The following is a 26,361-nucleotide window of genomic DNA, read 5'->3' as shown; positions in this document are numbered from 1 at the left end:
TGTCATGGGAGTGAGGTAAACAATCAATTGTGTTTTAGTTGTTGAACAGGACTAGATTAATAAGCTTAATATAAGTGAATAGAAATGAATAGTGGAAACGTTGTTTACTTTTACTGATTGATAGGTTTGCCTTAATTTTCACACTTTTTCGTGCCCTTTTTTGGTGCAAATGCCCACTCCTTCCCATGTTCCATACCATAATCACAAAATATCATGTTATGGAAAACAGCCAGTTTAACATGAAAGGAAAGGTGAGATGCAGAGGTAGCTGTCGCTCTGGCCACAAGTGAAACTCACAAAAAAACTGTTGAAGACTCCCCTCTTCTATCATCATCTCACCTCTCTGAAGATATATCAGTGCACACATGCATCTTCCAGTACCCACGCTGATGATACAATCATATTTTTCTAAATTAATGCCATTGGTTCAAAAGCAACTCAACCCACAAGATAATAACAATTCCAAGAAGAAAAAAGTGAAAGTGAAGGAGTGCAAATTAAGTAAAATCATCTTATCAGTCATTGCAGTGGAGGCTGCAGATCTTATCAGTTTATGATGTGCAATACTTCAATTTTTAACGGAAACTATCATTATAATGTGCATTTTCTTCATTCTAAGGAAAGGCCTGTCTTTCCAATGGTGTTATGGGGTCCCTAGAGGTTACAGTCAGAATTATAATCTATGCAGAACATGAAAAGGCCAATATACTTAATTAATAGTGCTGGGCAAAGATTAATCGCATCCAAAATAAAAGTTTGTGTTTGCACAATATATGTGTGTGTACTGTGTATAATTATTTTGTATATATAAATACACACATATGCATGTATTTATTTAAGAAATATTTGCATGTATATACTGTATATGTATTTATACATAATTTATATTATATATAAATATAAATAATTTATATATAAATAAAAAAAAATCTTAAATATATACATGCATATGTGTGTATTTATTTATATATACAAAATAATTATACACAGTACACACACATATATTATGCAAACACAAACTTTTATTTTGGATGCGATTAATCTTTGCCCAGCACTATTAATTAATTAAATGAAGAAAAAAAAGAAGAAGAAAAAAACCACAACCACAATTGCTCACAGTTGAGTCATCGTTAAATGATAATTTTTCTGTCAGACTTAACTTAATTTCTGTCTCTCATAATTGTAATTTGGCCTGACGTGAATATAGCTCACGTTACAGACCAGACTACTTTTGCCTCTTTTTTTTTTGTAATGAGGTGACACAACGAGTCAGAGTTGTCTTTTTTATGAACCTTTAGAATATTTAGCAACTTTTGTTTGCTTTCAATGACTGAACTAGAATAGTTCAATTTCTTTCTTGAAGACTGTGCTGACAACTTTTGAGCTTGGATTGAGAATTATTGACACAAATTTCATGATTAGATTCATAAGCTTGCGAATCAATCTCGATTTGGATATATACATGGATATATGCTAATTTTTCCTCAAGAAAAAAATATTTCTCAACTACTGTAAACTACAGGGAATCATGTCAACTATTAAAATTTTAAATTAACAACTGATTTGCATACAGTTGTTTAATACAGTTGCAGTTCTTGTTTAATATTTCGTAATAGAATTTACATAATTTGAAAGCTGAGACTTTGTTTCGTATCAAAAGTAACCTGCTCGGTCATGTCTGTCATACGTTGTTATGTCCTCTTTGCTCCGCGATGTTTTTTCACTGTGTGAGAAAATGGACGTGTATGCGACCGTTAGAACCGGTTAGAACAGAGTCTATTGCGTGTTCCGGGTTCAGCTTGAGAGTTACAGCCGTATTCATAAAACTAAACAGGGCATCAGATTTAGTTCTTGATCGCTGGGTTTTGTTGCTGTCTGTTTTGGTTGTTGAGCGCAGGGATGATGCGTCTAAAATGTGCATCCGAAAAACATGTGACAATCTTGATGACAACCAGTTTTTCATAGGCCAGAGTTGATCTAAAATCCGGCAGCTCCTCAATAATTTAATTGCGTTTGAGGAACAAATAAAATAAAATAAAAGCATTTTACTCATTATGTGTGCGTAATTTAAATACGTGACGTAACGTGAATTTTTGTAATGTCATAACATAAAAAGGAGAGGTTCCTTGTGCCAAGTGACCTTAAAATTGTAATTTAGTTCCGGTTTCTATTGAAAATGAGAATAAAAACGTATAACTAACCACAACTGTGGTTTCGGGGATGTCCGAAACAGTGACTTTTTTGGCCATCAACACACGAAGAGCAAAGGTTGGGTTGTTCAGCGCATCATTGATTCAACCGCCGCATCGCCCTGATTTGAAACTGTAAATAGTAGGCTAAGTGATAATGGATGAATGATACTGTAGGACGTTTCCCCAGTGCTATGAGTGATTTTGATATATTATTGCCCTTGACTGAAATTGTGTTCAATGTCTATTTGCAAAATCTTTGAGGGAAGATTGGACTGATATGTGTGCTTGTTTAATTTCATAAAATGAAAAATTTGGATTAAATTGTGATGAATAAAATAACTGAATATTAAAAATCGATTTTGCAAGATTTTGCAACCAAGTTTTGCTAACCTTTATTATTTATATATATATATATATATATATATATATATATATATATATATATATATATATATACAAAATAAATTGTTTTGTTCATATTTATTATTAGTAGGCTTATTTTCAGCTCCCCCTGTCAATGATAGTGTCCCCTCAGCATCCTTGTTCAAAATTATCTGGCGCCGCCCCTTCTGTCAGTACAGGTCAAATAACATATAAGTCATAAGGACAATGGCAAAACGATGGCGTAGCAGGTGGCACATGACAGGAGGCCCTTATTTAAATTCAATACTTTTTAAATATATGCAGGAATTGACAGTCCTGATCACTGTTTCAGTGTTTGATTGCTTTAAGGACTGTTCACACCAAGGACAGGAACTATAACAATAAAGTTTTAAACAAAGTTAAAAACACTGACAGCCAGTCCATCCACTGACTTTGCAGTGCGCTTTTAATAATGAACGCTATTATCCATTGGGGTGGACGGATGCTAATATAGTTATAGTTTATAGTTTACTTCTTGGTATCGTTCTTAGTGTGAATGGGACTTTATTCTCTTCCCACTCATTCAACACCAGTAGGAGCACCTGCGTACTGATTATTCACAGTTGCATTGGTGCAAACAAGGTTTTAAAGCTCTTGTTGTAGATATGCTTTTTGGGTTCACTGCATAGGCTATTCTGTTCTGAGCAAATGGACATTAGTTTTGCTCAGTTATGTTAATAATGAACATAATGAAATGAAGATTTGACAGTCCACTTTCGGTTTATATCTGGTTTCGCTCAGGTTCTGGAAACACTTACTTGATGAAACCACAACTGAGAGAAGTAGCTTGTAAAGTAGCTTGCCAAAAGCAACTTTTCACAAACCATATATACTTTTTAAATGTGTTTAGGCTGGGTTTTATGAGTGAAATATGTGCATGTAGACCTAATTTTTGAGTGCTAGATGCCAACAGTTTTAGGTGGGTGGGTGGGTAGGTGGTTGGGGTTGGGGTGGTGCTAGTGGCTCGTCTGGCAGTTGCAACTTTAATGGTCCAGTAATTTCCAGACTGGCTCCCCCCACCCTTCGAAATAAATGTCAAGTTTTGCATACTGTACGCAACGGTTTTCAGAGCCACATGAACATTGTGATGCACAATGAAACTGTACTACAATGACTGAAACCCCTCAGGGAACCTAAATCACCTTGAAGACACCCTCTACTCCTCTCTTTCTCTGATGTGTTTTTTGAAAGAAGGGTATCCCCACCGCTAAGGTTACATATTTTAGATGTGTTTCTACTGGGGGTCTGCCTATGTCATGTTCATGCTCAGCTTGGGTTCATTTACAATCAACTGTTTTAAGTGAGACAATTGAAAATTTACTGGAAAGCATTAAAGACCCATGGCTTCATATTTTGTCACTACTTGTGAAGCAATACTGTGTAGGTGTAATTTCTATTGAAATGGGAATTTGAGGAAATACACATATTATGTATGTATGTTTATTTGGCTGCCCCCTATTATTCGACTAATCGTCGTTAGTCGATTAGAAAAGTCTTAGTCAACCAAAATTGTATTAGTCGGTTGGTAAAAAAAAAAAAAAAAACTATAATTGAGGGACAGACTGTTAACTGCGGGTTCTTGTGGTAATTACAGTATGTCGGGCAGGAAACCCCAAAGTTTGCCTATCATCCAACGACCTCAAATATGGCTTTTAATTTGAAACATGCAAGAAGCATCTTTACATGGCCGCTCACTCCAACGTTAACCTAGATAAATGTGCCCTATTATTAGGTGCATATGTGTTCATGCGGAGTGTGGAGGGGAGCTAAAGTAGCCTATAGCGTGCTTACTGCATGACAAGGAGGCGCTGGCTCGATCACTTGCATTTTTAAGAATCAGGTTTTTTTTTTTTTTTTATAGAGATCATTTCTCTCTCACGATTCTTCTGCATAGACAACTAAACAAAACAACATGTAATTTACTAGAGGTTCTGACAGTAGTAATTTCTGCAGTCTATTACAAATATTTGATTTTTAAGTATTGTTTTTTAATCGTTTGGATGATTCAATGACTCATTCAAAGACTTTCCCTGCATCCCAATGTCCATACCCATCCTTAATAGTATGTGAGATTAGAATAAGTCTGTCCCAAAGCATATGTTGAAAAGAATATGTTAAAAGTCCCCGGATGGTCTTCTATTTCCGGTAGATTTTCGAAGTGTGGACAGAGAATGTCTAATAGGAAGAGAATTGGCACTCTCTGGTTACTTCCGGTTTCTGGACTGGCTGCAGTAACACGTCTCTGTCCATGCGGGGGCGCTTGCAGGCGAGTGCAGAATGAATGGAGGTCTATGGCGCTATACCCATCAAATTCCACTTTTCTCAGGATATAATTTTTTGTCTAGTAATTTGAATGTTGTATTCGAAAGGAGATGCAAAGAAATTACACATTGCTGGGTGTTAGCTTTTTTAGAGTCACTTGTTTGCTTTAAAAAGTATTTTAAAGTGTCAATGACGTCATACACATCGTACGACCAGAGATACTGCTTTACGGCAATCCTTCAGTCACTTTGGTGATTTTGCGCTCTGCACTTTCTTTTCTCTCGAGGCATCGACAACACAGCTGACACAGATAAATACACGTGCTAGAAGAGTTTTTGTTTTGTTTGTTTCTGGTCCCGCTTTGGATGCCACGATGCCATCAAGCGGCATCTCTTGTCGTAATCAGTCCTTCACTGACCAATCAGCGTTCATTAGCAGAATGCTAGTGTGTTATGGGCAACAACAACTCAACCTGTAAGAAATCGAAAGGCCATAAGTACTCGTTCATTAAATTTTCGACCTATAACCCATGTTGATCCAGCAAAACCTACAATAAAATCTGAGATTTCTCAACGGCAATCGGGTGAAAGAGACAAATTTAGCTGTCTAGCCCCATTGATTCAGTCTGCACTCGCCCGCGATCACCTCCAGTGGAATTCTAATGGAACTACAACCAAGATCGATACAATGGGGCTCTGGTGTGGATCCGTGCACACTCTATAGGCTAATATTGCCCACAACCCATTGCGCTTTGGAGGAGGAACTACAAACACGAGTAAAAAGTGTTAAAAAAAATACACCGACGTGTATCGTGACCGACGGTGAGACTCAGAAAGGTTTGAGTGACTAATCAAGTGATACATTTTTTTTTTTTTATCTAATGTTATCCGTGTTATATTTTTATCTGCAATAACAATGTGGACTTTTATAAAGATATGTTTGGCTATTAACTTTTATGCATCATTATGCATTAATATGAGGAGAGTCTCCGCACGAAAGACCCTCGACTGCAGATCAATGTGCTACTGCATTTTTCTCCGATTCATTAGGAAATTAAATTAAATGAAATGTGGAGGATTTTAATTGTGACAAGATGATTGACATGCCAGTTTACTGAAACAGGATGCGACAGAGAGCAACCGTTAAAGACGCAATTGTATGACGTGATAGTAGGCCTATTTCCCAAAGCTTGTGTATTATTTTGTTACACACTCAAAAGGATCTACGTACTTTTTCTTCACAAAAAGAGTAGGCTACATACTTTTAGGCCGTAGTGGCTTTATTTCGACTTTATTTCACGCAATTCTGACTTTATATCTCGCAATTTTGAGAAATAGTCAGAATTGCGAGATAAAAAGTCGCAATTATCTTATAAAATGTTTTATTCTGTGGCGGAAACAAGCTTCCATACCTCCTGGCCTCTTTCTCCCATCCATCCTCCCTGACGCGTACCGTTACGGTAGGGCCGGCCCAGCTATCGGTAGGCGGTGCCGCTGCCGCGGTAGCCTACCTGAGAAAACGGTTTGGAAGGAAAAGACGGGCTATGGACCCAACCAACTCTATAGGAAGGGAGGGGAGAACTTCCTCACATGGTACAACCCATGCAGAGGCTGCGCGCTGCGGTGTCAGAATGCGGAACGTGTGTAGCCTAATGTAACTAACGCATAGGAACTAACGTAACAAATGTAAAAAAAAAAAAAATCCTCTACCGGTCATAAAGTGAAGCGGCCCACCGGGAATTCTCCCGATTCTCCCGATTACCCACCCCGGGGCTGGCCGTAGTATAAGTCGGCGAATTGAGACCCAGCATACCTTCATTACTGGATGACGCAACAAATCTCTTGAATAAATACAAATCTCTTGAGTCACTTGTCGCCCTACTGGTGTCAATGTAATTTATACAATCTTTATCTGAAGCGTCAAATTACTTTCAAAAGGTGATTTATTCTACCGTAGACATCAGTGTTTATATTCGAAATATAAACTTTTATCCAACTTCTGCGATCATTTGGATTATTGTAACACAGAAACAGGCTACTGTGTGAACAAACTGTTTGTGAAGCTGTTTTATACCGATCCATGACAACTGCTCTCTCTGGCACAGCAGCAGCATCAAAGCAGATCTGAATGTTCGCTGTAATTGTACTTGACAAAGGTTTAATAATAAACATCTTTTAACGATTAATTAAAAGCTCAAATGTCAAGCTTTTTATAGTGAGCTTTTCCCTCAGACATTTTATATTTTTCCCTGTCTGCTTTCTTTGACAGTATAGGTTAGACTCAAAGTTGAAAGACATGGACTAAAAGGCACAAAACTCAATTGGGTCAATAAAAGTGCCAGGTTGGAGATTATTTTAAAGACGATGTCCTCTTAAAGGGTTAGTTCACCCAAAAATGAAAATTCTGTCAGTAATTACTCACCCTCATGTTGTTCCAACCGCGTAAGACCTTCGTTCATCTTCGGAACACAAATTAAGATATTTTTGATGAAATCTGAGAGCTGATCACTTCTCCGTAGGCTGCTAGGTGGCCCAAACTTGCTGGCCCAGAAAAGTTATTAAAGAGATCGTTAATATAGTCCAAGTGACTACAGTGGCTCAATCTTAAGTATATCAAGCGACGAGAATACTTTTTGTGCGCAAAAACAAACAAAAATAACGACTTTATTCCACTATTCATTTCCTTCTCTCTGGGCCACTAGTTGGTTCGCGTAGTGTTTTTGCGCTGCGCGTCACACACATGACCAGCGTCGGCCAATAGTGAGCCTACGTGGTGACGTGTAACACAGACGCGCTGCGCAAAAACACTTACGAGGCCCAGAGAGAAGGAAATGAATAGTGGAATAAAGTCGTTATTTTTGTTTGTTTTTGCGCACAAAAAGTATTCTCGTCGCTTGATACTTAAGATTGAGCCACTGTAGTCACTTGGACTATATTAACGATCTCTTTAATAACTTTTCTGGGCCAGCAAGTTTGGGCCACCTAGCAGCCTACGGAGAAATGATCAGCTCTCAGATTTCATCAAAAATATCTTAATTTGTGTTCCGAAGATGAACGAAGGTCTTACGCGGTTGGAACAACATGAGGGTGAGTAATTACTGACAGAATTTTCATTTTTGGGTGAACTAACCCTTTAACATGAAATGAGGCCAACTAATATTATTCACCACCTATGTGGTGCTCACAAAGATGATGTGATGGAAGCTTTAACAGTGCAGCCAGTTACTACAAAAAAATTGTTACAAGGGCAAGAATTTATTTCATAGGTCTTTAATTTTGCATTTGATGTAATTTATGTTATGTTTTTTTTTTTTTTTTTTGCAAAGAGGATTCCATGTTTTAAGATTTTTTTGTTGCTTTTTTTTTAAGTAAATGTTTTTTAAATAATTACCCAACAAATATATGAGGACACCAGTTACAGAGGTTTATGCGTTTTCATGCATACTGAATGACTTAGTGAACTTAGAGTTAATCAGTAAAAACTGTATGAGGGTGGTCTGATTAAAGTCCCTGTAAACCGGAAGTTACGTCAGCATTGTGACATAGATCTAAGTGAAATGGAATATTGAATAGAAGGCAGGGTTTTACTTTAGTGCACCTCCTCCCCATCCCTCGCTCATAGCAGACTGAAGGTTGGAGGGGAAGGGTTAAGGATATTCAAGCCAAGCCGTCAAACTGACACCATTCCAGAGCGGAAGCAGCACATTTTCAGATTATGATTAACGATTACTACGACACAATATATTTTTTTTGGTGTGTATTAACTTGAACGGATTCATTGTTCACCACAAGACTTCCCTTTAACCTACTATATCTAAATTGGGCTAGCTGAGGAATTTAGATCCAAAATTACATTTTAGTTAAAATGACAAAATAATAAAACGACATTTTTTTTCTCTTTTTGTAAAGAAAATATGAGTGATGCTTGTGCAAAACTCTTTGATGATAGAACATTGGTATGCAGTTGCAAATGTATTCTGGATTTGTTGCTATGTTGTTGATAGGGTGTTCTATTTTTTTTTTTTTTTTACTTACTGGCCCTAGTCACAAAAAGCCCAACCCCTAAGTCACATCATCAAACATCTAAAGTAATAGCAACCTGCATAATTTGAGGTATCATTGTTTGTAATACAGTATGATTATAAATAAATAACATTACAGAATTGTGTCTGTAACTTTAAGCATGACATTTTTAAACATGGTTACACAACCTGGAAAACTGACTGTTCTGAGACTAGCCTTACCAAAACCACTGCCAGCACATAACTTGATTAGCAAACGTTTATGGTTTAAACAAGAAGGTAGTGTGCATAATGTGTTTAAATGTCATTGTAACTACAACCGGAGAGCAGAGACCACCAGTAAAGTAAGTTAAGGGGCTTGACATTAATATCAAAAGCCACAGTTTACAGATCGCACAAGGACATTAACACATACGTATTGATGCCTACACACATATTGATACCTACACTTGTGAATTTGACCACGACCCCGTATGCAGCTGAGTCACTTTGAAATAGACTGCATCATCTATCATCTGCATCATGCGTATGTGGTTTAGTGTGTGTGTGTGCGTGTGTGTGCGCGTGTGTGTGTGTGTGTGTGTGTGTGTGTGTGTGTGTGTGTGTGTGTGTGTGTGTGTGTGTGTGTGCAAAAAAATTGTGTGTGAACAAACAGGAAAAAAGTGAACAAAGTCCTCTGGAATTAGGGTAGGAGTTGGGGTTAGCAGTGGTCTAAACAATTCTATATTTAAACCCAGAGTGGTCCAGTAAGGTTCCAACTTTTAGTTTACTATTAATACTTGATATTAAAAATGTCAGCAAGATGATTGCAAAGGCTAATGGATGACACTAGAGCTCACCATGACTGAAGGAAACCGCACGGACATCATGCGTAATTGTCTGTATTACTTGTAGTGAACATTTGAACTGTTCGTTTTTTTTATATATATATATATCTGCAAATATAAATCTTGAGCAAACTTTTCTAAGGTGCAAACATTCTAAGATGTTTATTTAATCTCCAAAACGATTCTCAATGCTCATAGATGATTAACCAGGTGCATAACCGTAAAAAAAAAAAAAAAGAAAACTTTTTACTTTCTGTTTTCCTCTTCTTTTATTCTGACACTTAACTTATAAGCTCGCTTAGATAATATTTGTATTTCTTTATTTCTGTCTGGATGCCCTGAAAGGGTTGTAATGATATTTAACTTTGGAATTGCTCAAATCCTTCTTTTCTTTTTTTTTTCCTTTTTTTATTAAATGAAGGATGATATTCAAGCTTCGACAGATCTCCAAATGAATTCATTCATAGTGCTTGCTAAGGCTTAAATAGTTTTTCTTTAGCTACCTGTAGACAACAAAACTGAAATCCCTTAGACATTTATAGTCAAAATTAAAAGGGACAAATCATGAAAGTCGGACTTTTTCCGTGTTTAAGTGCTATAATCGGGTCCCCGGTGCATCTACCAACCCAAAAAACGTCTCCGGTTACTATCGTAACCTCGGTTCCCTGAGAGGCGGGAAGAAGACATTGCGTAGCTATGCTGCGGAAACTCCTCCCTTCTCCACTTTTGTTGAAATATTATGGGCTAACGCCAGCTTGGAACAGCTGGCCAATTGTCGCGAAGTATGCAAATACTGACAGGCTCGCGGGCAGTATAAAATGCAGGGGCGCAACAATTGCGTCAGAATCACGTTTGAATGCTGCACAGCTGATCGAACAGCGAACAAGGCGGCTAAGGCAATGTCTCGTTCCCGCCTCTCAGGGAACCGAGGTTACGATAGTAACCGGAGACGTTCCCTTTCGAGAGCGGTAACTCTACATTGCGTAGCTACACTGCGGGAACTGAATTAAATCCCGCCGTGAGAGTAGTGAAGATAAGCCCGGGGAAAACGGGGCCAAGTTACACCAGCCACGGAAGAGGCAGACAGTCAGCCAATAGCCGCGCCGCTAGGAGTTCTCGCATCTGATAGGCGGAACTAGACCAATGAGACATCATCCCTAACCCTATCAAAATTTGCATATACAAACGCAATGAAAGCGAAGGCTTGCACTGATCCAGGGCAGACACAATACAATAAGCACTCAAGCATGAATGTAAACACAGTGTCACCGGCTTTTGCGGTAACAGCTGTATTAAACACTAGAAGCCATATGCACAGAGTCAACAGCATAGCGTACAACTAGAACAGTTCACAATAAATGAGTAAGGAACTTAACTCACCGAAAACACTTAAGACACCACAGACGGTACATCCATCTTGTAAAATCTGGCTAAGGTGTTCTGAGTAGACCAGCCAGCAGCAAAACATATATCCTGGAGCTGAGATCCGTGCCTAGACACAAACAGACGGGCACAAATGCACGGCATTGGTCTCCTCGAAGGGAGGCATGTGCATAGAGCCGTGGGCTTCCGCCACGTCCCTTTAGACGTGCGCCGATTGTGGTGCAGACCACGACTTCACTACATGCTCGTGGACGTCGTTGAAGAACTGAGGCCTCCTCCTCGAAGCAGCCTGGCGCGGCGGCTTGACTGGGTCTATTTGACCAAAACATTTCACAGCTGTCTTATAAAGACCTCAGGGAACTGTCAATTTGTGTAAAAGTTAAACATTACGGTACATGCAAGTCAATGAGGTGAATCAATGTAACTCCACAACAACTACATAAATTTATCCACTAACCATTCAGAAACGTCCAGGTGAAGTCTAAAAGTTGCAACCTCTTCCTGAGTCTCTCCGTAAGGCTGCACTCTGCTACTGGTTATTTCTGAGATTTTGGATGACTGAGATTCGTGTGTTTTGTTATAACAGGTGTTACAATATATTCGGTTCCTGAAATATTTGGTTCCAATGGGTGGAGCTACCATGAATATTCACGAGACCATATCGTGGGCCAACAGAAGGTCTAAATTTTAATGATGCTTACTGGAGGAATGTGTCATAACACACAGTACATCGCACTCAATCATATCATATGATGACCCCTGTCCACCATCGAAAGCATCTACAAATGGGCATGCAAGTGTCAGAACTGGACCTTGGAACAGTGAAAGAAACCGTCTGGTTCAATGAGTCCCGTTTTCTTTTACATCACGTGGACAGCTGTGTATGTGTGCGCCGTTAACCTGGGGAAGTGATATATCAGGATGCACTGTGGGACGACTACAAGCCGATGGAGGGAGAGTGATGCTCTGGACAATGATCTGCTGGGAAACCCTGGGTCTAGCCATTCATGTGTATGTAAACAAACATTGCTGCAGACCAGGTACATGCCTCTGCGGCTTGGCACAGTTTTGGCAGCACGTGGAAGACCAACGGCACATTAGACTGGTGGTCATAATGTTTTGGCTCATCAGTGTATGTTTTATTTTCTAACATTATCTTTGAACTTGTTATTTGTAATCAAAATGTCATATCTCAGTCTTCTGGTGAAACAACAGACTTCTTCTTTTGAGTGCAACACCCATATTTCAAACTCCAACCAACATCCCATGGATAGAACCATGCCCGTCCTACTTTTTTATCTTTTCTGATAATCCATTACACGTGGATGCACATCACTACACAGAAGAAAAAATCTGTTGCTATACTTCCATTTCATCTTTAAGAGGACAGTCATATCTAGGGAGAATAAAGAATGACTGTTTTGACTTAGTAACCACCCAGAACACTCTAGAAACCATGTAGGATCTAAAATCACCACTCAGAACACATGAGCAACTGCACAGAAACACTAAGGCAACGTCCACGTATAGACTAACAGTGAATTTTGCACAGACAATAATTACTCTTTTTTTTTCAGTAGATGTAAAAAATCTACTTTCATTTACATTAAAAAAAATACACTCCTTACAACACTCCTTACAATAAAGGTTTCAAAGAACCATTATGGTTTCCCCGAAGAACCTTTCAGTGAACAGATTTTAAAAGAACCATAGTTGTAATAATCTGAATAACCTTTTTCCACAATAAAGAACCTTTAGTGTCATGGAAAGGTTCCATTAATGTTAAAGGTTCTTCGTAGAATGATCAATGCTAATAAAGAAGTGTAAAGTTGTCACTTTTTTGATGGTTGATGTACAAAGATTCATAGTACAAGTAGTTATCTAAATAGTATATTTACCATTTTGGCATTTGCAGTTAGCTGTCAGACCTTAAAGGAAGACCACATAAGCAGGTCATCTCTACCTCAAAAGTTAAACTAAAGTGGGCCACTGTTTAAAATGCTCGGAAGTGGCAGAGTGAGAACAGAGTCCAGTTTGACTCAACTGATCAAAACTTTCTAAAACATTGCAGTTTGCAAGAGCCGTATAAAAGACACTGGAAGGAACCGATCAAATTGTCATCTTCTAAGTCTGAGTCATGCCCACCACATATATGTGTTAAACATGTAAATACTGCCCTTCCAAGGGTCCTAATGAAACCTAAATAAAACAAGTCTGCCGTGGGTCATCAGTTCTCAGAAACCTTTATGTACGCCCCCTTTCAGCGTGACAAGCTTCCTGAGCAGATATAAAGACATGCAGCTTCCAGCTGCAATTAAAATTATTATTGAGCTCAATTTATATTCGTATGACAAGCCTAATCAAAGTGTATGTGATTAGTTTCATTCTCTTTAATTACGTTTTATTTGCACAATACATAAAAATCTAATTCTAATCAGGCAGGTTAGTACGACTGGAACAAAATTGAATAAAAGTCTATGGTAGTTTACTTTGAACAAGAACAACTATCAAGATGACTAGGACTTACACAAAATGCATGAATGACAAGTAGTTTGTAGTTACCACAACATGACACCAGACTGATCTCCGTAAACACAGCCTAGTCAGAAGAGCAACGAATGTCAAGAGTTGTGGTTGAAAGAAACGCAGAGTGAGAACGAGAGAGAGACAGAGAAGGAGAAAATAAGTGAACACTGAATGTGTCATGAATGAATCTTGAGCGGGGAACTCTCCAGTCGTGGTTTAATCATGAAATTCTCTGTAATTTGTGGGTTTGCAGCAGCGAGATGTAAGGGCCAATGGAGATCAACTTGGTTACTTGTCAGCAATGCCGGTGTACGGGAACTGTGACAACTAAAATGCGATTTTTCCGTTTCATGCTTAATTGAACCTTTCTTTTTACGCACTGTATTTTGAGGTTGTCAGTGGTGTGGCCTCATCTTCAAGTCAAAGGATGTGATGAACAGAGCATGCAGTTCCTGTTTAGTTTGCAAGTGAAATGCCATACATCTGAAACCTGGACTGTTCTATTAATGTAGTGTGAATATCTAGGGTATTTTGTGTGTGTGCATGATACTATAAACTAGAACATGACTAAATGTTTTTTTTTTTTTTTCTTGGAGGCATATGTTGTATGATACCTGTGAAACAGTTGTCTTCTCAGCTTATCTGACATGTTGGAATTAGTTTTAAAGATATGATTGGTTGTGTTTAATAAAAAAAATAAAAAATGTGTTGTGTGGTTGTGTTAAAAATGTAATTATTGTAACAGCCTGTCTCAACCTCATACACCACTTTTCTTTTTTTTATGAAATAGGATGCTTATAGGTTAAAATGAAGTAAAACAGCTTTTGCTATTGTTTGCCTTTATTACATTACTGATAACCAATATACAGTATTGGTACATGTTCTGACACCAACAACCATGCCATGTTCAAAGTCACTTTAATCACCTTTCCTCCCCATTCTGATGCTCAGTTTGAGCTTCAGCAGACCGTCTTGACCATGTATACATGCCTAAATTAAATTGAGTTAATTGTAACCATTGAATGCAATAGTATTTTTTTCTTACTATGGAAATCAATGGCTACCCTCAACTGTTTGGACAACTTGAGGGTGAGTAAATGATGACAGAAATTTCTTTTTTGGGTGAACTATCCCTTTAATATTGGTTTGTTTCTATTAGGGTTGGATTATATATATCTGTACCATAACAGTTATCCACCAATATTAGAGGTTTTTTTATTATAATTGTATTGGTGTTGGCTGATATTGAGTATTTAATACTTCTGTAATGCCTAAATTCATTAGTTCCATTTAAAACTAATGACAGTTTTAGTGTTGTACTTTGTACTTTTCCAGAAGAATAAAATAGAGCATATTTTGTTACCTTTTGGAGCTTGGAAGGGTTCGATTTGAGCAGATGTTTTATACCATTATCACTGTCCTCATCAGAGCTCATTTCCCAGAGCATTCAGCATCTGGCTCATATTCACAATCTCAAACATTTTCTCAAAACTATCATTTTTCAACATCTGACAGCTGACAGCTTCTTCACCAGATCCACCATCAAGTGACAGTGACACTAATATTTGATTGCATTCAGTACTTTCTTCTTGCTTCTTGTTATATTGTTTATATTGAATTGATTGTGGAATATTAAGAAGGTTGATGTCTAGGGTTGTGAATGACGTCCTAGGTCACTAAAGACCCGAGATATGCGTTTAAGGGATATATATATTATATATATATATATATATATATATATATGTATATGCTCATCAGCCACTGTATAAGGTACACCTTGCTAGTACTGGGTTGGATCCTATTTTGATTTCAGAACTGCCTTAATTATTCGTGGCAGAGATTCAGCAAGGTGCTGGAAACATTCCTGAGAAATTTTGGTCCATATTGACATGATAACATCACGCAGTTCCATCCATGATGCAAATCTCTCATTCCACCACTACATCCCAAAGGTGCTCTAATGGATTGAGATCTGGTGACCGTGGAGGCCATTTGAGTGTAGAGAACTTCTTGTCATGCTCAAGAAACCAGTTTGAGATGATTTGAGCTTTGTGACAGAGTGCAATATCCTGCTGGAAGTAGCCATCAGAAGATGGGTACACTGTGGTCATAAAGGGATGGACATGGTCAGAAACAATACTCAGGTAGGCTGTGGTATTTAAACGATACTCAATTGGTACCAAGGGGTCCAAAGTGTGCCAAGAAAATATCCTCCACACCATCACACCACCACCAGCAGCCTGAACCATTGATACAAAGCAAAATAATCCATGCTGTTTACATCAAATTCTGACCCTATTAGACCAGGCAACATTTTTCCTATCTTCTATTGTCCAATTCTGGTGAGCCTGTGTGAATTGTAGCCTCAGGTTTCTGTTCTCAGCTGACAGTGGCACCCGGTGTGTTCTTCTGCTGCTGTAGTCCATCTGCTTCAAGCATGTTGTGCATTCAGAGATGCTCTTCTGCAAATCTTGGTTGTAACGAGTGGTTATTTGAGTTACTTTTGCCTTTCTATCAGCTCAAACCAGTCTGGCCATTCTCATCTGATCTCTGCCATCAACAAGGCAACAACTGCCAATCACTGGATATTTTTATCTTTTCGGGCCATTCTCTGTAAGACCTAGAGATGGTTTATCCCTTTGATGGAACTATCCCTTTAATATTGGTTTGTTTCTATTAGGGTTGGATTATATATATATATATGAAGAGTTCAGATGCAAAAGCCTCTAAGTGCCATCTGAAATTTTCTTCTAGAATGATAATTTTTATCAAGCTCGTATATTTAAGTTCAGTAATTTCACTTAAATGACAATTAATAGGTCATTTTCATTTCCATTTAAGTGAAATTACTGAACTTAAATATACGAGCTTGATAAAAATTATCATTCTAGAAGAAAATTTCAGATGGCACTTAGAGGCTTTTGCATCTGAACTCTTCATATATACCATAACAGTTATTCGTCAATATTAGAGTTTTATTTTATTTTATTGGTGTTACTGATATTGAGTATTTAATACTTCTGTAATGCCTAAATTAATTTGTTCCATTTAAAACTAATTACAGTTTTAGTGTTGTACTTTTAAAATTATTTAGAAGAAAATAAATAAAATCACTGGTTAACCAATATATAATATTAGTTATCGGCCACATCATGTTAATTATCAGCTTATCAGAATCAGGCAGAATTTTCTAAATTCTAAATGTACAGGTCATTCACCCCTATGACTAAAACAATAGCCCAGAGGCTTAAACAATAATCTACCAGAGTCCCATAGTGGGTGATCAGCGTCAATATGGTTTTAGGAGGGGGGCTGCCCCAGTTTAAACAAGTGGAAAGAGTAGCCCCTTGGGTGAGTAATGCTGTCCACTGACACATCTTTGTCTATGGTCACATCTACGTCTAACCTTTTGTAAGGTAAAAAGCACAACGTCTCACACGATTCCATTGTGTCATATACTGCCCTTCTTTGAGATCTGACTCTAAATTGTGTGAAACGATAGACAATACAGCTTTGAAATGTGCACGATTTCACCAAGCTAAGCTGGATTTTCTTGAGAAAATAGTTAGTTTTGAAATAACCCTCTTTTTTGCATGAAACACCCCCGACCCACCCACTCCTTAGCTGTAGTGTTAAGTTTCTTGTTCCTCAGAAACGCCAGCACTCACCACACCTATAACTTGCTTCAGAAGAGATCACTGAATGTACAGTAGTGTTTCCCAGAGTTGTGGTTTGACTGGAGGTATTTCCCTGCACGTTCACCCCAAATTTACATCATGTATACACACAAGCACCACATTCACCACAGTTGTTTTTGACATATGAACATAGAGGAAAAGGTCTACATGCTCCCACAAGTCTATGTAAAGAAAGGCAGAAAAGGGTGATCATTTTTTACATTATGTAATAGATGTATTATATAACATAGATGGACAGCCACATTTTATATTATAGGCCTACACATTTTATATATTACTTTATATGGATGGGCAGTCTGACTGTATTACCCTAATAAAAGTGGTGACACCCTTTGAGTATATTTTCTTTTATGAAAATAGTTTAATCACAGGTACAATGTCAAGAAAAAAGCTGGAGAGAAGGTCAAACTTTTATTGAACCCTGTGTGAGGGTCTGGAGAAACCCCCCTTTTCAGCCCACACATGGCTCTGCTAAAACAATGCAGTGGCATGTGGCATATCTTTCAGTTTTATTTTCTATAAAAGTTGGATGGTAACCCCGTACATTTCCTTTACAAAATACTAGACCATTAGGTGGAAGTTTATGCAGTGGCATGTGGCATATCTTTCAGTTTTATTTTCTATAAAAGTTGGATGGTAACCCCGTACATTTCCTTTACAAAATACTAGACCATTAGGTGGAAGTTTACATTCCATGAAGCAATGTGCAAGAGTCCCTCAAATTTTTGTCACAGTTATTGAGGTGTGGTTTTGTCTCGAGTATAAACCAATCTTTTATGAAGTAATCATGCTGTTTTTTTCTGTACAACTATAAGGAGCATTTACACAATTTGGATAAAGAGGTATTGCTAAAATACACATTTGAGAAGTGACTGTTTTAGTTAAAAAGTGGGGAAGAATAGGTGGGAACTTATGAATATTGCGAGAGTGGTCAGTTAGGAGGAGTTAAACAGGAAACAATAATTCTATAGTCGACAGCGCTACCCAGAATACACCATATACACACACTATACCTCACCCGGCTGCACATAGAAAAAAAAAATCATTGACGTCCTAATGATCTTGCAGATGTGTTACTGTAAAACATTGTGTATTGGTTTGTGTGATGTAACAAATGTTTTTGGAATGCATTAATAAAAAAGAAATAATTTGTAAAGAAACTCCCTTCTGTTTTTGTTCTTTTTACTTGCTTCTTGTTTTTGGTCCCCATGAGGAAAACAGCTTATACATCTTACTAAATGAGTAAAGCGAATATCGTTGATCATCTCCTAACAAGGCCACTGTGCCACTGCCACATATTAAAGTTCCCCTATTATGCTATTTTAAAAGGTTCCTAAAGGTTTGTTTTGGAGGTCTCCTAAAACAGGTTTACATGCATCAAAGGTCAAAAAACACTTTCATTTTCTAATAACATACATAGTACATCACCTAATGCACCTAATGAACTAACCTCAAAGAGCCTGAAAACGAAAGAAGAAACAAAAAAACAAAACAAAAAAAGAAAGAAAACGATTCGTTCAAAAGATTCAGTCTTTCTAAGTCCTGCCCTTAATAGAGCTACTCTGCTTTAATTGGTCAGATGGCCCAATCTGTTACCAAAACTGAATTTCAGTTCCGGAGGCTTCCTAAATCCTCAGCTATTGTACACACTATAAAGACAGTAACGATGGCTTCAATTTTACCATAATTCAAGAGCTAGTTATTCAACTCGAACCTTCATTCTCTGCAAACAATTTATCTGGGCGGTACGTTTTTACTCGGTATGTCGTACATTGCAACATATTGCAACTGTAATTCCTCTAAATTAGCATTAACAAGTGAATGTCCATCAACAAGCCTGTGTGTATATTTCTAATTTATTGAGGTGCACATGTGGGAAGTGTATCATTAACCATAACAATGACAGGGCATATGTTAGCCGAGCACTAGCATGAATGACTGATGCAACATTACAGTTTGTAAACCAAATCTTGCTCAATCCTTTATCATTACTCATTGTAGTAAGAACAACAGACAAACTGCATTAATTGACCCAGTTTTATGAACTGTTATGTATGAATGTTACGGAAGTAAGACTGGAATTACTGACCACTCCTTTTTGGCAAAACTTTTATTAACACTTAAACTAATAGCACTCAGGAGATCGCAGAGAAATACAGGGGAATGCAACCACTACACATAAATGAGACCAAACAAAGAGCTGAGTAAAGTAAGGGGCTGTTTACACAATACCGTTTTCAACTAAAAATGTAAAACTTATGCGCTTTGGCCTTTCATTTACACGGCAACAGCGTTTTGGGTGCCCGAAAACCCAAACTTTAGAAAATGGGTTTCAAAGTGCAATTTTTTGAAAACGGTCAGTACAAACAACAAAAACGCGAATCTCTGAAGACGATGACATCATGTACATGCGTATTAGGGTGCAGTCTATAGAGTGTTACATCGCCATCTAATGGCCTTGCAGTAGAATACAGCGTTTTTAGTCGTTCTCTTACGAGAGGTCTCTCGTACTTGCGTAAGTATTTTACATATCCTTTTCTCTGCTACTGTGTTTTGTATATGTGTGTGTTCGCCGCCGCGACACACACTCTCATTGCACTAAAAGAGCCGGGCATCTTTTTCAAGACGCCCCTTTCCTGAGGACGCGCAGCTCTCGCGCTCGCTGACGGCGACTGCCCTCACTGCGAGCTAGTTACTGCCTATGGTGACTCTGCGGACTCACCTGGCATCCTTCTCCGAGACTGCGCCTCCGCCCCCCGCCCCCCCAACCCGCAAAGCTCGCCGGTGCGCCCGCTTGCCTTGCCTGCTTGGAGGATGATACCTGCTCTCCCTCTGTTCGAGCCGCGCAAACCGCGCCGTTCACAGGGGATGTCAGGAGCGGACGGTCACAGGGCTAGCTTTCTCTCTCCCTCTGTTCGAGCCGCGCAAACTGCGCCGTTCACAGGGGAGGCTGGAAGCGGACGGTCGGGGTTAGTTTTCCTTTACGTACAAGAAAGCTATACCCTGCACCCCATTCACGCGTCACTCACCGGCGAAAGGAGAAAAGAGCGTTTATAGTCCCGCCGAAGCTGGACTGACCTGAATTTTCTCACACATTTCTCAGTTCCCTGATCAGGCGACTGGAAATATAAATATTGCAGCGCCTGCAAACAAACGCCAAAGAAAACATGTTGACGCTCTTATATGCTCGTGCATCTGAAAGCCTTTGTGTTCCCCCCTGTGGCTCAGTGGCGGAATCTTTGGTTTTTCGCACGAGAGACCGGTGTTCGAATCCCGGTCTAACGGCAGATAAATTATGCCTCCAATGCTTCGCTCTGTCAGTTCCCTGAAAGGCGACTGCAGATGTGCATTTTGCAGCCAACGAGCGCGTTGTACAACCCGCTCGCCTGCACCCAAACACCGTTTCTATGGCTCCCGTGCGTCACTGGCGAAAGGAGAAAAGAGTGTTTATGTCCCGCTGCGACCGGGCCGAATTCTATTTCTCATACATTTCTCATTCCCCTCTGAAGTTCAGGCGACTGGAAATGTCAATACGGCAGTGAGCGAGCCTGTTGTAATGCACGCACGCCTGCATACAAACGCCAGCATGTTGACGCTCTCTGATAATACTCGCGCTAACTAAACACCTATGTGTCTTCCCCTGTGGCCCAGTGGCAGATTCTCAGGCTATCGTGCGAGAGACCCGTGTTCGATCCCGGGTCTACCGGCAGATAAAATTATGCCGTCAATGCTCGCTCTGTCAGTTCCCTGAAAAGGCGACTGCAGATGTGTATTTTTGCAGCCAACGAGCGCGTTGTACAACCCGCTCGCCTGCACCCAAGCACCGTTTCTATGGTTTCCGTGCGTCACTGGCGAAAGGAGAAAAGAGAGTGTTCCTAGTCCAGCTGCGGCTGGATCTACCTCCATTCTCACACATTTCTCTGGAAATGTCAATATTGCAGTGGACGAGCCTATTGTAATACACGCACGCCTGCAAACAAACGCCAGCATGTTGACGCTCTCTGTTTCTATGGCAACTTCTCGCTCATTCAGTTCCAGAAAATGCAACTGTTCCAGTGTATTCTGCAGTAAACAAGTCGGCGACACAGCCCGCTTGCCTGCACACAAACGCCGCTTTTACAGCTACCCAGATAAATCCCATAAGAGTGTATTTTCTGGTGTTCCGGCCACGGCCGATGGTGTTATGAGTGTAGACAAAATGCCCACTGCCCAGTGCTCATTCCTACACAGAAACACAGCCCGTCACACAGGGCTTGCGCACATGAAATCGACCCAGATCGATTGCGCATTAAATGTGGTAAATGTGCCCACTGCCCACAAACACTACGTTCTGCATGTCTCAAGGTTTCTGTAAAACGAAACCAACATGCATTCGCTCTGCTCAGGCGGACAATGCTCTCAGTGTTGTAAATATGCCCGCTATCCCACGCCCACATTCACACATAGACATGACAGGTCTTACGGGACTCGCCCAGCCCTCCCCTCTCGGTTGACCACCGCAGAGGAGTCGAGCGCGGGCAATCTGCCCGCTGTTATCAGCGCGCCCCCTGCCTCAAATGTCATAAGCGCGACGCTTATGTTGCAGCACACTGAAGCCCCTCTGTCGCTGAGCGACCAGAGCGCGCTTCGCATTCAACCCCTAGCCATTCGTGCAAACGCATGGGCAAGGCTACCCGGGGTTTCGAAGTGGGTGCTAGACATTATAGAAAGAGGCTATTCGCTACAGTTCGGTCGACGCCCGCAACGCAAAGCGGCGCGAATTGATACTATGGTGAAAAAGGAAGTAGCACACCTACTTCGAGCCGAAATAGCGAAGTTACTGAGCAATGGGGCTATAGAACCCTTATCACAAGCTCAGAGCGAAGGTGGCATGTACAGCAGATATTTTCTGGTACCCAAAAAAGACAGGGGTCTCAGACCCATTCTAGATCTAAGACGACTAAACAAAGCACTTCTGAAACGACGGTTCCGAATGCTCACGACCAAGAAAATCCTCTTGCAAATTTGCCAAGGGGACTGGTTCATGTCGATAGATCTGAAAGACGCTTATTTTCAAATACAAATAGCGTCACGTCACAGGCGATTTTTGAGATTCGCCTTCGAGGGTCAGGCATATCAGTACACAGTCCTGCCATTTGGCCAATCCCTGGCACCTCGCGCATTCACGATGTGCATGGATGCAGCGCTCGCACCCCTCAGGCTCCGAGGCATACGAGTGCTGAATTATTTGGATGATTGGCTGGTTCTAGCTCGATCACAGTCGGAGCTCATAGAACACAGGACCATATTACTCGATCACCTCGAGAATTTAGGTCTCACAGTCAATTGGGCGAAGAGTTCGCTGTCTCCCAGTCAGAAAATATCTTTTCTGGGCACAGATCTGGACTCGCTGTCTATGACAGCACAGCTGTCGCCGCAGCGCAGACTAAGTATTCAGCGCATGACAGAGATTTTTCGCCACAGCGCTTTAGTCCCGCTCAAAAAGTTTCAAAGGATGCTGGGTCTCATGGCTTCAGCATCCTCAGTGCTTCAGCTGGGTCTGCTTCGCATGCGCCCGCTGCAGTATTGGTTGAAAGCGCGCGCCGTGCAGAGCTTGGACCTCCGGTCTCGCGCGCCTCAAGGTCGATCAGAAATGCGTCGCAGCTCTGAAACCTTGGACAGTGACCGACTGGTACCGGTCAGGAGTAAACCTGGGGACTTCCTCGAGTGTGAAGGTGGTGTCTACGGATGCCTCAACCTCGGGATGGGGAGTGCTGCTCGAGGGCAGACCGTTATTCGGCCAGTGGTCGGAACGGGAGAAGCTTCTACATATAAACTGCCTGGAAATGATGGCAGTCGACAACGCGCTGAGGCGCTTTTTGTCCCCAGATAAGACACCACGTCTTGGTCCGTTCAGACAACATGTCAGTGGTGGCTTATATAAATCACCAAGGAGGTATCAGATCCAGAATCCTTCACAGGCTGACGGAACACCTTCTGGTCTGGGCTCAGCACAATCTGCGCTCGCTCAGGGCAGCGCATGTGCCCGGCCATCTGAATGTGGGACAAGACAGACTGTCCAGAAACTATCTTCCGGCAGGAGAATGGTCTTTACACCCACAGACAATCAAACTGCTATGGAGGACATTTGGCAGAGCGAAAATAGACCTATTTGCGTCTCAAGAGAACGCTCATTGTCAGGAATTTTTCTCCAAGAGCAGGGATGCGCTGGCTCACGTGGCCCCGCTGCCCGCTCTATGCGGTTCCCCCTGTCACGCTCATACCCCAGGTGTTAGAGCGAATCAGGGAGAGCGGATGCCCGGTGCTACTCGTCGCCCCATTTTTGGACAAACCAAGTCTGGTTTCCAGTCCTGATGCAGCTGACGAGTACCGCCCCGTGGCCGATACCGGTGAGGAGGGATCTCCTCTCGCAGGCAAACGGCTCGATCTGGCATCCTTACCCGGAGCTTTGGTCCCTACATGTGTGGGCCATCAACGGGTACCCGTTAACCTCCCAGCGGGAGTGTTAAGCACGATCACACAGGCTAGATCTCCATCTACGAGGCGGCTCTATTCCTCAAAATGGTCTGTGTTCACTAGCTGGTGTACAGCGAGTGGCACTTCACCCTCACGCTGTGGGGTGCCGGAGGTTCTCTCCTTTTTACAAGAGCTTCTGGATAAGGGCAGAACCCCATCCACGTTCAAAGTTTATGTGGCGGCCATAGCAGCGTTCGCTGAACCACCGCTTGGCCAGTCATTAGAAAGGAACGATCTGGTCATTCGCTTCCTTAGAGGAGCTAAGAGGCTGAACCCTCCCAGACCTCCCTCAGTTCCCGTTTGGGACCTTTCCACGGTTCTGGAAGCCATGAAAGGTGCCCCATTCGAGCCAATACAGTCAATAAACCTGAAACTCTTGTCTTTCAAAACAGTGTTTCTTCTGGCTCTCGCTTCAGTGAAGCGCATAGGGGATTTGCAAGCGCTCTCAGTGAGCGCGACGTGTATGGAGTTTGGGCCTAATGACTCGAGAGTCATACTCAAACCAAAGCACGGATATGTTCCTAAATCCCTCAATACACCGTTTAGGGCACAGGTTATCTCCCTGTAGGCCCTGCCGGTATCTGAAGAGGAAGGGGACGCAGGCTTCCTTTGCCCGGTCAGGGCGTTAAGAGCCTATGTGTCTCGCTCATCTGTTTTCAGACAGACGGAGCAGCTCTTTGTTTTGTTCAGCGGACGTTCTAAGGGACTAGCTGCATCAAAACAGAGTCTATCCAGATGGATAGTTGATGCTATAGCGCTAGCTTACACATCCAAGGGCCTGCAATGCCCGATAGGTGTCAAAGCGCACTCCACAAGAGGCATGGCCTCGTCGTGGGCTTGGTCCAGTAGGATTGCCTTGCAAGATATCTGTATGGCGGCAGGCTGGGCCTCCCCGTCTACATTTATAAGGTTTTATAACCTCGAGGTTCCCGCTTTACAAGCTAGGTTGCTCTCGGTTTAATTTTTCAGTATTGCCCGCCCGATGCTATCGGCTCAGGATGCTGAAACTGCTAGAGCGTCGATCACTGATCGTCTGTATACTTCTGTGGGCAGTGCGTAAGTCCCCCATATTTATCAGTCCAGGCCGAGTTCGCCCTGGCTGTGTGGAACACTTGATATAACATGCTCTTACCAGAGCTCCATATTACAGGAAAGATGCTATTCTAGCCCCTCTTCCCGGATTCTCTGTGAGTCCCTTGTGATTAGGCACTGTATGAGCCCCGGGCACCTGCCCTTGGGACTTTAGTGTTATGTCTCAAGCACGCACGGCGTTTTACATTGTGTTCCCCTAGCGTAAGATACTTACGCAAGTACGAGAGACCTCTCGTAAGAGAACGTACTTGGTTACTAACGTAACCTCGGTTCTCTCTAGAAGAGGGAAGGAGTACTTGCGTATCTTGCCGTGCATGCGTCATGTTCTGATTCGCTTCAGCGATGAAAAACTGACCAAACCAGCCTCTCTGGGCCGTATTTATAGCCCTAGCCCCACCCGCTTTCGGCGGGACATGACGTAATGGGCGCGAAGCACCCTCATTGGTTCTGACGTCATGAGGGGCCTCTATCGATAGGCTGGTGCAGTTGCCGCAGAGCAGCCAATGGGCACGCGAGCTGTCTCGCCCATGTCTGCATGCTGCTGCAATGCGTTTTACATTATTGCAAAATTAAGGATAATTTTTGGCTTCAATATCTCGAGGAAAATAGGTTTTCCCCTAGCGTAAGATACTTACGCAAGTACTCATTCCCTCTTCTAGAGAGAACCGAGGTTACGTTAGTAACCGAGTACGTTTTCACGGATCAGTGTGAATGGGGATCGTTTCGGCAATGGTGTCGTCTGTATGCAGAAAACTCTTTGTTGTGTAAACTGCCCCTCAGTGTTTAAATACACAGTGAGACATAAGGGGCTGTTTACACCTGTCCACTTCATGGGTTTTCTCAGATTGGATAGATTGGATCTGATTTATCAAAACGATTCCATTTACACCTGGTCACATAAATGTGTTTTTGCAAAACGGATTTAAATCCGATCTTCAATTCCCGCGCTACATGCAGATTTAATGGAGCGCACGTCACAGAAAGCAACAGATATGAGTTGCATTTTATTGATCTTCAGCTAAAATTTCAAAAACAAAGACCGCATAAGAGAGAGCGGCAACAGCCCTGGTAAGATCATTTCGTTTTTTAAGTATTTACTTTTAACGATGGTGATTGTGTGTTAAGCGTCTACTACTTACTTTCACTTTGATTTGCGATAGTTTGCACATTGGCTTAATGAATAGATGCTCAGCTTCTCACTGAGGACTGCGGTGATGCGTGTTCCATAGCGTCGTCATATCTGGCTATAACATTACATATAGTACAATTTACATATGTGGTTTCAACAACCAGATGCATTTACACTTGTCCAGTTTCGTCTGGAATGCGGCCCAGACCACCTCCTGAAGTGGTTTGAGCGATCGGATTCAAATCCGTCTCGAATGCGTTTCGGAGGGCATTTACACCTTTCACGATCGGAT

The 26,361-nt window shown here is 41.1% G+C and overlaps 1 protein-coding gene across 1 annotated transcript in view; it reads right to left on the bottom strand.

Moving 5' to 3' along the window:
• The window catches only part of LOC309505668 (uncharacterized protein), a 96,106-nt gene that overhangs the window by 44,905 nt on the left and 24,840 nt on the right, over nt 1–26,361 (bottom strand). The gene's annotated exons all lie outside the window — the stretch shown is intronic.

This window comes from Leuciscus leuciscus, assembly GCF_965113295.1.
Source record: "Leuciscus leuciscus genome assembly, chromosome: 9".
Lineage (NCBI taxonomy): Eukaryota > Metazoa > Chordata > Actinopteri > Cypriniformes > Leuciscidae > Leuciscus > Leuciscus leuciscus.
The sequence above is the reverse complement of the archived record's forward strand: the minus strand, read 5'-3'. Positions and strand labels throughout refer to the sequence as shown.